At 51.0% G+C, this 14,681-nt stretch overlaps 1 protein-coding gene across 12 annotated transcripts in view; it reads left to right on the top strand.

Moving 5' to 3' along the window:
- CUX1 (cut like homeobox 1) overlaps positions 1-14,681 on the top strand; it is a 353,997-nt gene that overhangs the window by 150,955 nt on the left and 188,361 nt on the right. The window lies entirely within an intron of this gene.

The following is a 14,681-nucleotide window of genomic DNA, read 5'->3' on the forward strand; positions in this document are numbered from 1 at the left end:
TGGGGGGAGGTTGGATGGGCTTCGTGTAGGAGGTGACTCAGCCGGTGAGGATGTGGAGCAGCCCAGGTGTGTTCTAAGGCCTGCCCTCCTCTTAACTCTGCCTGTATCTTGGAAATGCTGTTGTTTTGCCTTTTTCATGCTCTGCTGCCATTATTTGCATGTTTGTCCTCCTTGTGGAACTGCAGCTGGAGAGGGCAGGCCGATCCTCCCAGCCACGCACATGCAGGGCACACAGCAGGCACTCAGTAAGTGTGTGCTGAGCAAAACCCACTCCTTCCTTCGGGGGAGAGTCGTCACAGGCCACCTTACTTCTGCTCGGATGGGGCTTCACTGCTACTACTGAATGTCCTGAAGTTTGAGGTGTCCCTGTTTATTCTTTAGTTGTGTGGATGGAAGAATGTGATTAATTTACCAAAATCTCACCAAGAACTGGTCAGAGAACTATGGTATGAAGTGAGGGAAATGGCGTGTGGTGCCAACTTTTGCGTGTCACCTCGAGCTGTGGGCGGGGGAGGTTTGGGTTGGTCCCTTCCCTCTTGCACCAACAGCTGTGGGCTTTGGGGTGGTTCTGTTGCTCCGTGGCACATTCCCCCTCATGTTTCCTCACAGATTTTGCCCCCGAGGGGCTCTGGGGTCTGGTCTGGCTCTTAGCAGCTAAAACAGAATTTCAGGTGGCGGCCTCCCCAGCCCAAGGATGCCTTGAGGTTGGGCCACGGTCCTCTGTGCACTCAGTCCCCTCTGTGCTTGAGACTGTCATGAGGTTTGCTTGGCTCTTTCGGATGAGACTCCTGGTTGTCAAAGAATCACAGTGTATTTGCGGGCCTCCAGGTAGGTGGGGGTCACTGTGGATCTAAGGACAGCTGTGGGCCACCCAGCCTCTCCCACCCACAGCAACTGCATTGTGAACAGCCTCCCCCTCGGCTACAGTTCTTCCCTCCCTACAAGGACCTCTTAGTTGCTGCCATCACCTCTTGAGCAGGTCCTCTGATCCCTCAGGGGACAGTCACTGTCCCACCGCCTGACACACTCCATGATGAAGCTGTCATAATAAAGGAGGTTACTTCTCAGCTGCCCAGAAAGTAGCCTGGAGGGGCTGACCGCCTTCCTTGTATTTGCAAATAGTAGAACCTGATTGCTGTGGGGAGTGGTGCCTGGACTTGGAGGGAAGGGGCTCTTATGGTCACAGCTGGGCCTTCCAGGGGGTCAGGGGCCTGGACTCCAGGCCAGCCCTGCCACTCCGCTCTGTAAGGCTGCCCAAGGCTTTTTAAAGACTCAGATTTCTCCATCTCAGAGTGGTGTACTTGACCATCATAGGCCATTACATTAAGGAAGGTAATAAGGTCACAACGGTGTCACTCAAATTGGGACCCGTTTTAGAGCGACTTCAGATGTAAGAATCACTCATCTTCCTGAGCTGCTCGGTGCTTTATGTGGGACGTCTAGATGGTCTGGGTTTCCTAAAAACTATGGCTCAATCTTTTGTCTCCCTTCATGTAAGTCTGGACGCAGGGTCAGAAAGGTTTTCTGAACGACAGGGTGGAGGCCGGCGAGCTCTCCCAGCGGCTGCAGCCTCTCTCCGGCCGGATGGGCTTAGCCAGGGAGGAGCAGGGAGGTCAGCTTGACCTGGTGGTGAAACTGGATCGGGGAGCCGCGGGGTAGACTGCTCTGGTCAGCTAAGCGAGTCCCCCCACATACACTATATTTGTGTGGACCCAGAGAGAATGTCAGGCTTCCAAGTTTATGAGAAAAGAAAAGAAATTTGGCTGATAAATCAGCTCATAAATAACCTCAAATGATGAGTTTTATCCCCACAGTCTTCTGAGCTTTTGAAAAAATACATTCATATCCCACATCTCATTTGATGTTCTGATGTTCACAGCATCCTTTTAGCTGAAGTCATGCGGGGAGGCGGGTACTGTGGCCCAGGTTCCACAGGGAGGTGGTGATGCGGCTGCCGTGGGCCCTGGGCTCCTGGCTCAGCCCACGCGGCCTGAGATCCCGGATGTGAAGCCGCGCTCATCCTTCTCACCTTCACACACCTGTTGGGGGGGGTGGCGGGGGGAGAGAAAAGGAAGAGAATGAGGGAATGGATGGGGGCCCTAAACTTTCTCTTACAGGGCCAGGCACTAAATATTTAGGCCTTGCCGAGCAAGAGGCAAAAATCAGGGTATTATGTCGGTATTTACCTATTCATTTAAAACGCAACTATTTAAAAGTGTAAAATAACATTCCCAGCTCAAGGGCCATAGAGAAAACCTGGCTGGGCAGCCGGCTGGTTGTGGGAGGCCCGCTGGCCAGCAGAGCTTCCCACGCCTGGGGTGCATGGTCTGCTGCTTGTCACGGGCAGACTCTGCAGGCTGGGTCCCCCTCACGCCCCTCCTCTGCCTCCTGCAGAGGCTTCCAACCTGAAGGCATAGGCAGTCAGTTTTCCTGTGTCACGAGGAACTTGGCCTTTGATAGAGTCAGAAAGGACCCACAGAAAACTCCAGTGAACGCGTCAGAATATCTCCTTGCACTGCTCCTTCCTGACAGCTTTGTCTGCACCTCCAGAGCCTGACTGCTTCTCCTGGTGCTTGGCCCCAGGCCCGCCATCCTGTACTGCTTGCATGTTTCTTCTAAAAAGAGGAGCTCTCTTGACCGTTCGCAGGCGCCCGCCTGCGCCAGCCTTCCGGGTGCTTTGCTCTCCTCTGAGCTCAGTGCCGCCCATCCTGAGGCTCAGAGAAGCGGGGTCTGACCAGGCCCAGCCCCACAGCGCTGCCTTCACCCGTGGAGCCGCCTTTGCATCCAACCAGGGATCATTTAAGGCCGGAGTCCGGATTTACTGGCCACTTTCCTCCTGAGCAGCTTTCCCGCCTGCCTGGTTCCCAGAACTGTGACCTACCCATTCGGGGTCCATGTCCTCTCCACTCCATCCACCCTGGGGCCCGGCCCCCCTCCTGGCTGAGGTGGGGTCTCTCAGGGAGACAGTCACCAGCACAGCCTGTGGGAAGCAGAGCAGAGATCATTCTGCCTTCTACAAAGATCCTGATCCTCCTGTAATCCGCTTCTGGAGGTGCAGGTGGTGCTGCTTCTTTTAGATCCTTTCCCTGAGAGAAAGAGCAGTTCCAGAGGGTCCCAGAGAGGAAGGTAGTGAGGAATGGGCAGGAATGAGGGTGAGTGTGCTAGTGTAGCCAGAGCAATCTTTTTTTTTTTTTTTTTTTTTTTTTTGCAGAGTGGGTAGGGGATGGAAGATTAGCTCAGAAAGATAGGGCCAAGGAGTTTAAGTCTGGTTATTAGTCATAGACACAGGGAAGCAGTAAGGTTCCTGCAACCTAAGTTCCATTTCAGAGGCTCTCCTTTTAACCCGGGGGATGGAGAAAACGAAAGATGGGCAGGAGGTGACTGGCACACAGGGCCGTCGCTGTTAGTGTAGACCGGCCTTAGAGGCTGCACGTGGTAACCTGTTGTTTAATGACCAGGCCAGTTGTCTCATTGCTGTTTAAGCAGGAAACCTTATTAGAATCTCTTGATTGCTAAACACATGACACTCTTCCTTTAAAGGAGAGCCCTGGAATGCTGGCACCTGTTAGATTCCAGGTAGAAAGGATTCTATTTTTTCAGGGAAGGTAACGTACAAAGTAAATGAGTTTGGCCCTTGATCTTCAGAAGCTGATTTAATCTAAAACAAGATGCGTGTGGCAGAGGTGGGATAAAGACATTCCATACATCAGATTCAGCACCACTGCAGCGACCATGGCCAGAAACCGCTGGCTGCTGGGGGCATGGGGGCGCCGGGAAGCTGGGCAGATGGGGCTGCAGGAGAGCCTTCGCTTTTCCAGGTTTTCCACCAGGAAATGTATTTCTTTTGGACTTTGTTGTCCTCCTCCTCATCACAGTGACTCTCCGGGAACCACCCTCTCGCTACCTCTGCTCCCGACCTTCCAGAGGAATAGACTCTGTCTGCAGGCCTCTGGCTCCCTCAGTCTGAGCTGTGTTAAGTCATGTCAGTCTTAATCTCTGACTTTTGACCCCGCTGCTCTCTCTCTGGGGTGATGCCCTCACCAGTGCCTTCGGCTTTCTCATTGGCCTCCTGCTGTTGTCCCTTTCAGTGTCCGTGTCCTGTTTCCCTCTCCCGGTCGGTGGACTTCCCCCGAGAGCTCTGGCCTCGGGCCTGCCCTCAGCTCCCAGGGCCTCCTTTCCTCAGATTCTGTTTTCCTATCGGGCAGGCCTGCTGGCTCCCAGGATTTCCAGAAGCAGGTTTCTCGTGGTCCCGCGCCACCTCCCTCACCCAGCCCTGGAGAACAGCGCGTTCTCCCTCTTTCACCGCCACCCCCGTTCTGGTTTTACCACCTTTGCCTAGGATTTCTTTCCCAATCACTGTCCTCACCTCCAGGCCTGCCTCTTCTGGCTCGTCTTGTAAACGGCTTTCGGGCCAGCCTTCCCGGAGTGTGCCCTACTCTGATCCCTGCACCCTTGGCCATGGCCTTCTCGCCTCTTAGGCTGCATCTGGGTCCCCGAGTGGCTCGCTGGCCTGGTCACCTTTGGCTCGCCTCTTTCTCCCCTTTGCTCATTTGCCTCTTTCTGGGACGCCTCACTCCCAGCTCACCTCTGTGTCCAAGCCTCGTCTGGCTCATATGCCCCCTACCTCTCGCCTCCTTCTGTGACTCAGCGAGAAGGCCTCTCCCTTGGGCATCTGTCGCATGTTACCTGTGCCCTTCTTCTGTCCCACCCTGTGTCATTACTTGCACGCATGGCTTTCTTCCCCTGTGCGAGCTTTGAGGTGGAGGCAGGCCCCACTCGCAGCTCTGTTCCCCATGGTTGGAGTGGCTGCACTCTGTCCCCATCCGGGGGCCCCTGAACGCCGGTTCTCACCATCCTGTGCCTGCCTGGGGGCGAGGCCCCTGGCCTTCCCCTGAGTCAGACAAGGAATGCGGAGGACCTTCACATTTAGCAAACAGCCAGTTGCACATTTAGAGGGAACAACATACTTTTGCACAAGGAGAGACGAAGGTCTGGTTATGTGAACTCCTGGCTCTGCACAGACAGGCCTTAATCGGAATTTTGTTTCCTGGCAGGCACAGGGTCACATGCAGTATATCAGAAACATTGGCTTCTTGATCACTCACCGCAGGTGGGGCTCGCCAGAAGCCGGGTTCCACATAGCCAGGGAGAGGACGCCGGCGCTGGAACCCCTGGGCCCGCGTGCTCCGGCAGCTCGGAGTGAGGACCCCGAGTGGCGGCGCACACAGGCTGTGCCTTCCACCTGTGGCAGCTTCAGATGAAATACAGCTCAGGAGACAACAGGGCGCAGCAGCCTTGGCGCCAGCCGGCCCCCAAGTCTGTATTATAGCCAAATGGCCTCAGGTGAAACGCAGCCTCTCCAAGCCCCAGATTTCTTATTTACACACTGAGGATAATCCCACGCACCTGAAGGGCTGTTCCGATGCAGACAGGAGATAGCATCGTACGGTGCCGGCCACGGGAACGGTGCCGGCCACGGGAACGGTGCCCTGAGAACGCCTCGGGGAATGTGGCCAGGTGTCACCCATCACCCTAAAGTCCCGGCTTCTGAAAGGCTGTGCGGGGGCAGCGGGGCTTCTCAGCTCAGACCAGGGAGCCCTGCATGTTTCCATAAGTGAAATGACTCAAGTGAGTCAGGGCCCTGGGCCAGGCCTTGACCTCTGCCCTCTGCCCCCTGCCCTTTGCCCCTTCTCGCTTACCACTGGATCTTTCTGCTGTCCCAGTCCAGGGTGGGGGACAGTTTGGCTGGCCTTTTTAAACTTCTTTATTCCTAGTATGTGTTTCTCTAAGTTTAAAACTTTCTCAGTTGGGTAAAAGCTTTAGAATTACTAAGATTCCTTTTGTATTGCATAATGTTCTTGCCATTTAGAAGATTAGCAGGCATAATTTCAGTGAGCCTTCGTGAATGGCATGCCTCGCTTAGCTTAATCTCTCTTTGGTACATGTTAAAACATAGAAAGAGAGCATCTCCAGCACACAGGGGGAGGTTGAAAACGAAGGATCACTCTGATCCAAAGGCTCGTTGGACTCTTAAAAAAGAATAAATGTGGTGAGTGGCCTCCCCTGCCGTCGGTGCCGATTCCCTGATGTAGAAATACCAGGTGCCCGTGGGCCAGGCGTGGGAGGTCATGCCATGTCATCTGGGGGAGGAGGGCGAGGCACTGAGTTCGAGGTAACACTGGAGGACTCCAGCCTCCCCTGGCTACAGACGAGCAGGCAGAGATCACCTTTGGAAATTTCTCTTCGGGAGAGCCCTCTCTGCCAAGACCCACATAAGACACCATGAACCGTGACTGGCAGCCTGAGGGACGGAGTAGGGAAGAGCTGGAGAGGGCAGGGGTTCGTGAGAGCACGCTGGCCACCCCGCAGTCGGCAGCGTAAATTGCAAGCTCTTGACTAAGTGCCTGGGAAGAAATGACAGCCTTGCTCTCAATCAGGTTAGGTGACCTGAGTGCCCACCTGGAACAGGGTACGCTTTGTAGGCCACATGGGTAAAAGACACAGAGGTTCAGGGACTCTGAACGTTGCACGTGTAGATGGGGACAAGGTCTTGGTTGTCATCGTCACATCACGGTAATGGCCACATTCAGACTTACTGTGTTCATTTACTCAGAAATGTTTCCTGGATGCCTACTGTGTATCAGACGTTGTTCTCATAAGGCCAGGGACATCCTTCCTACCTAACGGGAGGAGGAAACTGAGGTTCAGAAAGGTGAAAGTTTAGTAAACAGCCTAATTCACCTAGCTATTGAATGGCAGAGCTGAGATTCCAGCCCAGGTCAAGTTGAATTTTTCTGGAAGGATGACTTTGCAGACGTGCTTCCCTAAGAAAGGAAGATAAGCAGAGTGACTGAACCATGCACAGCATTTTTGAAATCAAATCTGTATTCAGGTTATAGGGTATTGGGTGTCTGTTATTTACAAGGCCATGCCCAGGGGAGCTTGTAGTCTGGAAAAGTAAAGGCACAGATAGAGATGGAGTAGTCAGCTTGTTGGCGTGTGTGTATGTGTGTGTGTGTGTGTGTGTGTGTGTGTGTGTCTGTCTGTCTGTCTGTCTGTATATCTACATGCATATCTGCAGGAAAAGTGTCCAAAAGAGGCCCCAGTGGGAGAGGGGACGGTATAGCTCAGTGGTAGATCACGTGCTTAGCATGCATGAGGTCCTGGGTTCAATCCCCAGTACCTCCACTAAAAAAGAAAAAAAGAACAAAAAAGAGGCCCCAGTGAAGCACTGATGGAGCTCTGGGTGGTCGTGTGTGTGGACACCAGTGACTTGCTAACCCGAGAACCATTCCAGAAGATGCCAGTCAGCCACTGTCAGCTTACACTGCTTGACCCAAAGCATGTATTATATTTTAATTTATTAAACTTTGTTTCTATAATCTCTCCAAAAGATGTTTTGTCTAGAAGAAACCCTCTCTGGACATACCATTTTATACGATATCCATGGTGCCATCCGTTCTCATAGCGTTCCTATCACGTCGGGGGAATTGGGGAAGGGCCTCGTGTTGTGAAGAGTCATAAGAGTTGCCTCAGAGCGCTGCAGGCCCGGGCGCGACGCGCTGGGGACGTTCAGAGGAAGTCATGCGATCTTGTGATCCCCTGTCCGGCAGAAACCGCTCATTCCCCTGAACTCTTTCACCAAGACCACCAGAAAGAAATGCCTTTCTGGAAGGGCCTGGCGCTCTCTGAGGGTGGCGGTGGTACTGGGAGTCAGGGATGACCTGCCGGTTCCTGTTAACCCTGTCTGGGAGAGAACTGCCCGGGAGAGCTGGCACCTGATGGGGGCAGGAGACTGAATTATGCCCCCCTGTTCGAGGGGGGAGTTTTTCTTATTTCGTCTAGACCCTTGAATTTGAAATACATATTTTGTTAGAGGTAATTTTGGACTCCAAAGTAGGACCCTTCTAAGGCGTGTTCCAAAATAATTCACCACATTAAGTCTTAAGCATGGGTTACCATCTTGTTGGTTTTGCACTGTTTATACACATGGACCTTCCAGGGGTTCTCCAAGTATATGAACATTCCCCACAGACACCTTCTGTTTACACGGCATCTCCAGGAGCCACCGACGGGATGGAGTTACACATCTCAGGCTCCTGCGCACGTCTGCGGATGAATCATTCCCGCCTCAGGTTGAGCGTCTGAATGTTTGAACCCCATGGTGTACAGCCAGTTTTCTTCACTTATCTTTTGTGGGTCTTTAGCATCTTTGAAAGTTGTCTGAAGACTTTGCCCTTGCCACAAAGGGGAGCGGGAAGAGAGCAGAAGAGGGACTGATGACTGTAGTTCGCCCCGCAGTCTCTCTGGTCGGGCTCCCTTTAGCTGCGACCTGGGGTCAGGAAGAGGCCTGTTCTCCGCTGCCTCCAGCTTCATGCAGGCCCCCCTGCCTGGAGGACCACTGGCCCGGGGGGGGCGACTGCAGTAGCTTCACCCTTCCCCTCCCAGAGCCCGCCCTCCCCCGCACCTGCACCGTTTCCTCTGTCCTCACCTCCGTGTTGTCACTCACAGCCGCACTAGACCCACCTACCACCCCACCCCCAAGCAGAGCCATCCCTCTGTGAAACCTGGCGCTCTCTGTCCCCACCTCCCCGTGTGTCCCCTCCCACGCTGTCCTCGGGGTGGGCAGGCCTGGGGCTTGAATCTTTGCGTCTCTGTAAGCCTGACTCTCAGTACACATTTAGTGAGTGAGTGAGTGAGTGAGTGAATGAATGAAGTAACCATTCCCCCAGAGAATTCTTAAACTGTCTCAGCCAGTCATGGACTTTCTCCACAGCCAGCTTTTAGAAGCTTGAAAATATTTTTTGATATTTATCTCTTTAAGGAACATGTCCCAAAAGAAACCACAAAAAACCTCAGCGCCAACCCCTGTTTCTTAACTGATCCCTGATCGTGTGATAAGAAGCCCAGTTCCCTGGGGGGAGAAAACACATTCGCGTTAAATTCTTGTGGAAATCCTTATAGCCCCGTGTGTTCAGCTGAGATGTAGCAAGAACGTAAATAGCTAGGTACTTTGACCTACCTCAGATATTTACCGACGTAAAGCATTCTGTCCTCATACCTAAAAAAAAACAAGCCCAGCCCGGGGTTATGATGTGAGTGTCAGTACCACCTTGGCGGCACCGGCTTGTGCGGCTGAGCTGTAGATCAGGAGAAGTTTTTCAGAACAATAATAAGGTAAGAAAAATGCCAAAGCTCGACTTGCAATGATGGGAAATAAGGAGATGTATATTTGCCATATATGGCAGTAAAAGAAGTCGGTGCAGATGCTCCCGGCATTTACGAACTTCTCCATGATTCATCAGTGGGACCGGCAGCTCCAGCCAAGAGATATAGAATCCGCTCAACTGTATCTCTTCCCTGAACTGTCCCACTACAAAGAAGCCATGCCCTCTCTATACATTCAAAAGAAAATTCCAGGACTGCGTAAAAGTTAGCATGTGGTAACGGGCCTGAGAAAGAGTGCTAGAGGAATTCTAGAGGTATTTTAAAGCCATCTGTTGACCAAAACAGAGTCATCCTCCAAGCGATAGCAATTTTCTGTAGACCCAGGTTCGCACATCGACTGGGAACTCACTCCCGTGCCAGAAATGGAGGGGTCTGTGCTTTTTCAGCCGAGCGACACACGTGCTCAGTCCTCTTACTGGCATTTGTTAGTTGTGGAGGTAGAAGTCATTCGTGGCTCCATTTCAAGGGATTAAAAATGAGGACCAAGGAGGTCTTCACGTCCTTCAAGCTCAGTGGTTCCTGAGCTGTGCCTGGTTCCTGCCGTCCAGGCTCACAGCACCGATCTTGGCAGCAGCCCTGGACAAGACTGGTCTACCTAGAGCTGGCAGTGGGTTGCTGCTACACCTGCCTGTAGAAGCTACATCATGGCAACCCAAAGAGCAAGGGTGAGGGGTGCTGGGTCTCCCTTCACTCCCACAGTCCAGCCATCCTTTCCCACCCAAGGATATCGCATGAACTGTGCTAATTTTGAAATGATATGCATGCTTAGGAACTGCAGAGTTAGGTGAACAAATCAGTAGCAAGAAGATGTCTTTGTGGACATGGTCCTTGAGCTGGACAGACTAACCAGAGGGGAGTCAGTGAACAAAATAATCTTTGGTCCTTGTGGCCACGGCATAATCAGAGTGATGGGTAACTCACCTTTTCTCCCCACCCTTGCTGGGCCTCATAAACTTCATCCCTGACCTCTGCGGTCCCTGAGGGCCTGCTGGATAAGCTTGGCTGAAACTAAGGAGGTGAGTCCTTGGTGCACTCGAATGGACTTCCTTGGGTGAAGTTGGGTCCCCTCCCCAGAGCGCACTAGTCTGCCATCCAGGATGCCGGAGTGGACAGAGGCCAGGGAGCCCCTCTTTGCTCCGGAAGCTTTTGTTTCTCCTTTATTGCTAGGTTGGCATAATCCCTTGGGAAGCTTCTGTACATCTTTAAGCAGGAAGTCTGATTACAAAGGTTTCAGTTCCCTAGTTGCCATGGAGTCACGTGTTCCTTAGGCTGGGTTTTCAGCCATATGATATAAATTATTTCCATTTAGAAATTAAGAAATTATGGTCTACATTTCCTACGCCCATGTCTCTGTAGTATTTTCCCACAAAGGAAATGCTTGTAAGAATTCTACGATCCCTGTTTGGATCCCATGTCTGTGGGCCCCTGTGGTTGCCTGGAGTTCACCAGGACCCTGCGGATAAAGGCTCCTGCCTCTTTTCCCATTCATGCATTTGAGTGAGTGTCTGAGAAAACATTACAAGGTGCTTGGCAGCTGCAAGTAGATTTTCCCATCATTTATTATTAATTATTCCTCTGAGCAGCTCTGTGAAGCAAGTAAATATTAATAAACAATATGTACTGATTATTAAGCCAAGACAAAGGTACGTCTTTTCCATGCTGCTTAATTTTAGATAAGCTGGTTGCACACAACTGATGGCATAAACTTGAAGCAAGGGCTTCGGGTGGGAAAACAAAGAAAACTGAGACCATGACTGGGAAGGGATAGGTCTGAGATCTGATTTTAAGTCTTCTCTATCCCCTTGGCGAAATCTGTCCTTGTTTTATGATTTGCCTGCTGAGGTTGGGATCTGCTTGCAGGCTGTCCCTGCCCCTCTGGTGCTGGTTTGAGATGATGTTTTAAGTCTCCCCAGTATTGTCTGAGGTCGGAGCCTTCATCCTCTGATTACAGTCAGAATGAATGGTCATTATAGAAATTTGCATGTAGCATAAAGAAGATGGTAGTAAATCACCTGTAATCCTAGGCGTAAATGTTAGCGTGCTGCTTTAGATCTTTCACATCTTTTTTTGGTTCATCAATATTACATATTTTAAAACAATGAAGATTATGCTGTGCCTACTGCTTGTAGCATGGTCTTCCCCCAACCTCAGTATTTTATATAAATGAAAAAAATGTGAAACATAGGCTGAACCAGTAGGTTGCTTGCTAATATTTATACTTTTATAAGATAATTATCTTTTGGAGAAATATGTCTAGTTTAGCTATGCGTTAGCAGGCGCGGCATTTCTTTTCCTCGTGGGCTGTGCACAAGCTGAAATAATGCCGGGTATTTGGCCACGTGGACAACACTGCATCTGGGGACTCTGTCCTTGGAGGGCTCCAGGGAGGTCACCCCATTGCTCTGTAACCTGAAGCTCATCTCACTTTTTTAAACTATCACTCGATACCTATACTTAATTTTCAAAAGAACGTTTTTGAGGTTAGAAGGATACAATTTCTTCAAAGCCAAAGAAATGAGAAATAAGCCATAACCCCTTGTGCCTGCCGTGTGACACTGGCATGTTTCTCACCGGCCTTTTCCAAACATACCCACATGTGCGTTTCTTCATTTTTTTCAACGTGGGGGTCATATTGTAAACCCATTTTGTAGTTTGTGGCTTCTTTTCCCCCCTTTCTTTCTTTCTCCCCCATTTAACCTCTGATCATCCTCCAGATCTGGGATCAGACGCCCCTTCCTCCATCCTGCAGGAAGTCCCTGCTGCCCCGGCCAGGTCTGCTTCATAAACACACCCCCGAGCGCCACGAGCCTCCTCTGCACGGCGCTGACCTTGGGGAGGGTGTGCCTGTGGGTGGTGAGTGACTGGCGTCTCTCCCTCTGCTAGACAACTGCCCCATGAGGCGCAGGGACCCATTGGTTTTGCTCATAACTGAAGGAACACCTGTGGCAACGCCTGGGGGGACCCTATAATAGCTGCCCAGCATATATTTGCTCAGCAGACGGCAGTCGTGTGCATTATTCCGTGGTATTACCTTCTCTTGAAACATAATGTACCTGACTACCTAATGTGCCCCAGTATTGCTTTACTAAAGTTTATTTAATAAGTAACCCCCTGCTGTTGGCATCTACATTATTTGAGTTTTCTCCTTTCTCAACATATGCTAAGCATTCTTGTGCATAGATCTCTGCCCGCATCTCCGACCTTCCCGATGGAGAAACTCCTAGAAGGAGTAATTCTAATCTTCATTCTAATCCAAAATAGCCCATTTGTCTCAGAGTCAGCAGGGCCGAAGATCTGAAATAAATTACACGGTTGGGGGTGGGCAGCGACATAGGAGTCACACTTCCTGGTTCCTTAAGGCACCTCGGGGCACATCCAGTCTAGCCCACAAGTCCCCTTTGCGGCAGTTCCGGTGAGGTGTCAGCTCGGTGATGAATCTGGGGAGAGCGTCTGTCGTTCACTCCCTCCATCCAGAAGGATTCAGGAGTGTCTCCTGGGTCTGGCACCATCAGTGGCCCCAGGAATGTTGTTGGGGGTGTGCACGGCCCCTCAACAGTCTACTGGGCATCTGTCTAGACTTGGTCCATCACTCACACTAGGCTATAAGCCCCAGGAGGGCAGGGATCGCCACCAGCTCATTCACTGGAGTAAATGCTCAAATGGTTTTATAATAAAGTATGTGTATATTATGTGGTTCTCCTCTTTAACAAACTCAAAAGCTATTGATGTGTCGTAAACAAATCACAGCAGTATTCTCAAAGTTCTGAAATAAAACTAAAGGTTTAGACATGAGCAGTTAGCAAATGACCTGGAAGAATATTTTGAAGTCCAACCTAAAGGCAGAATCAGACGTAATTAGAGAATTGGAGGAACCTGAGGTGGCCTCCTCCCCGGCCCCACCACTGAACCCCTGGCCACCGAGAGGCCTACAGGAAGTCCCTGTGCCACCGGGAGGGTGATGCCAGCCAGACCGTGGGAGCCAGATGCCACGAGACGCCAGGGAGGGCTCCGGTGCCCAGAGGCGGCTGGCTGTCCTGGCTGCTTCACAGGACACCAGCAGGTCATCAGTGGACTGACAGTGTTGACCTCCGGACAATGAGCAGTTCTCCGATTCCAGACCACAACCTCATAGCTGCCATTTCTCAAACATTTGGGTCTCTTACTGTTGAGGACTCCAGAGAGCTTTTGGGTCCGTGTGCGTGTCTATCAGTAGTGACTGTGTTAGAGATTAAAACTGAGATGTGTTGAAAGCACAAGGATCCACCAGCACACGTGCCACTGACAGCATCACACGTCACTCTGCGCCCGGAGAGCTCCGCTGGTCATTTATGTGAGAACAAGGATAGAGAAGGAAAACAACAAAAATAGTTTTGACCTCACGGACCCCTGGCAGGGTCCAAGGGCGCCAGGCACCCAAGACCCCGCTCTCAGGCTCTCCCGTACCACCAGGCTACTGCCACATGCTGCCTGTTCTTCCTTCAAACCGGGGCCTCCATGCATCTCAAAACCATGTCCTGGGCACCGTCCTCAACCTTCATCACCTTGGGGCCAAGTTCAGGCATTCCCGGTCTGATACACCTGCCACTTTTCATCATCAGACGAATCTCCCCGCAGAAGACCACCACTTGTGTCTCCGAGGAGCTCAGGGGTCCTCCCTCTGCCCAGCACCTTAGGTCTCTGTCCTCTGCCTGTGGGTGCCCCCCCAGCTTTCACTGCTCACCACCAGGAACCCTCTGCTCCAGCCCTGCCCGGGCTCCTCAAAGCCAGGCCTTCCCATCATACAGTTTTATTAGACACAGTGCTGAAGGCACATCCATCAGTGTTAGAGACGTTCTGCCAACATACAGAACATGTTTCAAATGGAGCAAAGAAATTTAAATGGGGAGAAATTATAGCATGAGTGAGTTTATCCCTTTCAAGATAATCTTATTTAATAACCAAAAAAACTCACAAAGATGGGCATTTTATCCAGCCACAAAGGCAGCATGGCAGGTTATATATTGTGGTAATTACATGTTTGGGGTTTCATTCCTTCTTTAAACTAGATTTCTATTATTTCAGAAAATCAACCATTGTAGAAAAGGCCTATTCATTTATTTCATTGCTGGGTGGCCCATACACAGGAAAAATAGGTCAAGAACAGTAATCTAAATTGACTGCTGATAAATAATTAAAGCTAATGGAATTTTCTCAAATCTGCAAACTAAAATCTTTGAGAAATTGCCAGGACATAGTGCCTGCTGTTGTATAGAAAGATATTTTTTATTTAACACTTCAGTTTAAATGGCATTTAAAATTACTCTTTTCTATCACAAAGCCTGGAAGGAATCTGGGTTCATCTATAAAAGTAACCAAAAGTCCGGGGCTCCACTGACAGCCGCGTGATGCATCTTCAGATGATGAGATGGGAAGCGAAGGCTTCAGGATCCCGGAGCAAAGGGAAACTTCACTTT

This window comes from Camelus bactrianus, chromosome 18 (assembly GCF_048773025.1).
Source record: "Camelus bactrianus isolate YW-2024 breed Bactrian camel chromosome 18, ASM4877302v1, whole genome shotgun sequence".
Lineage (NCBI taxonomy): Eukaryota > Metazoa > Chordata > Mammalia > Artiodactyla > Camelidae > Camelus > Camelus bactrianus.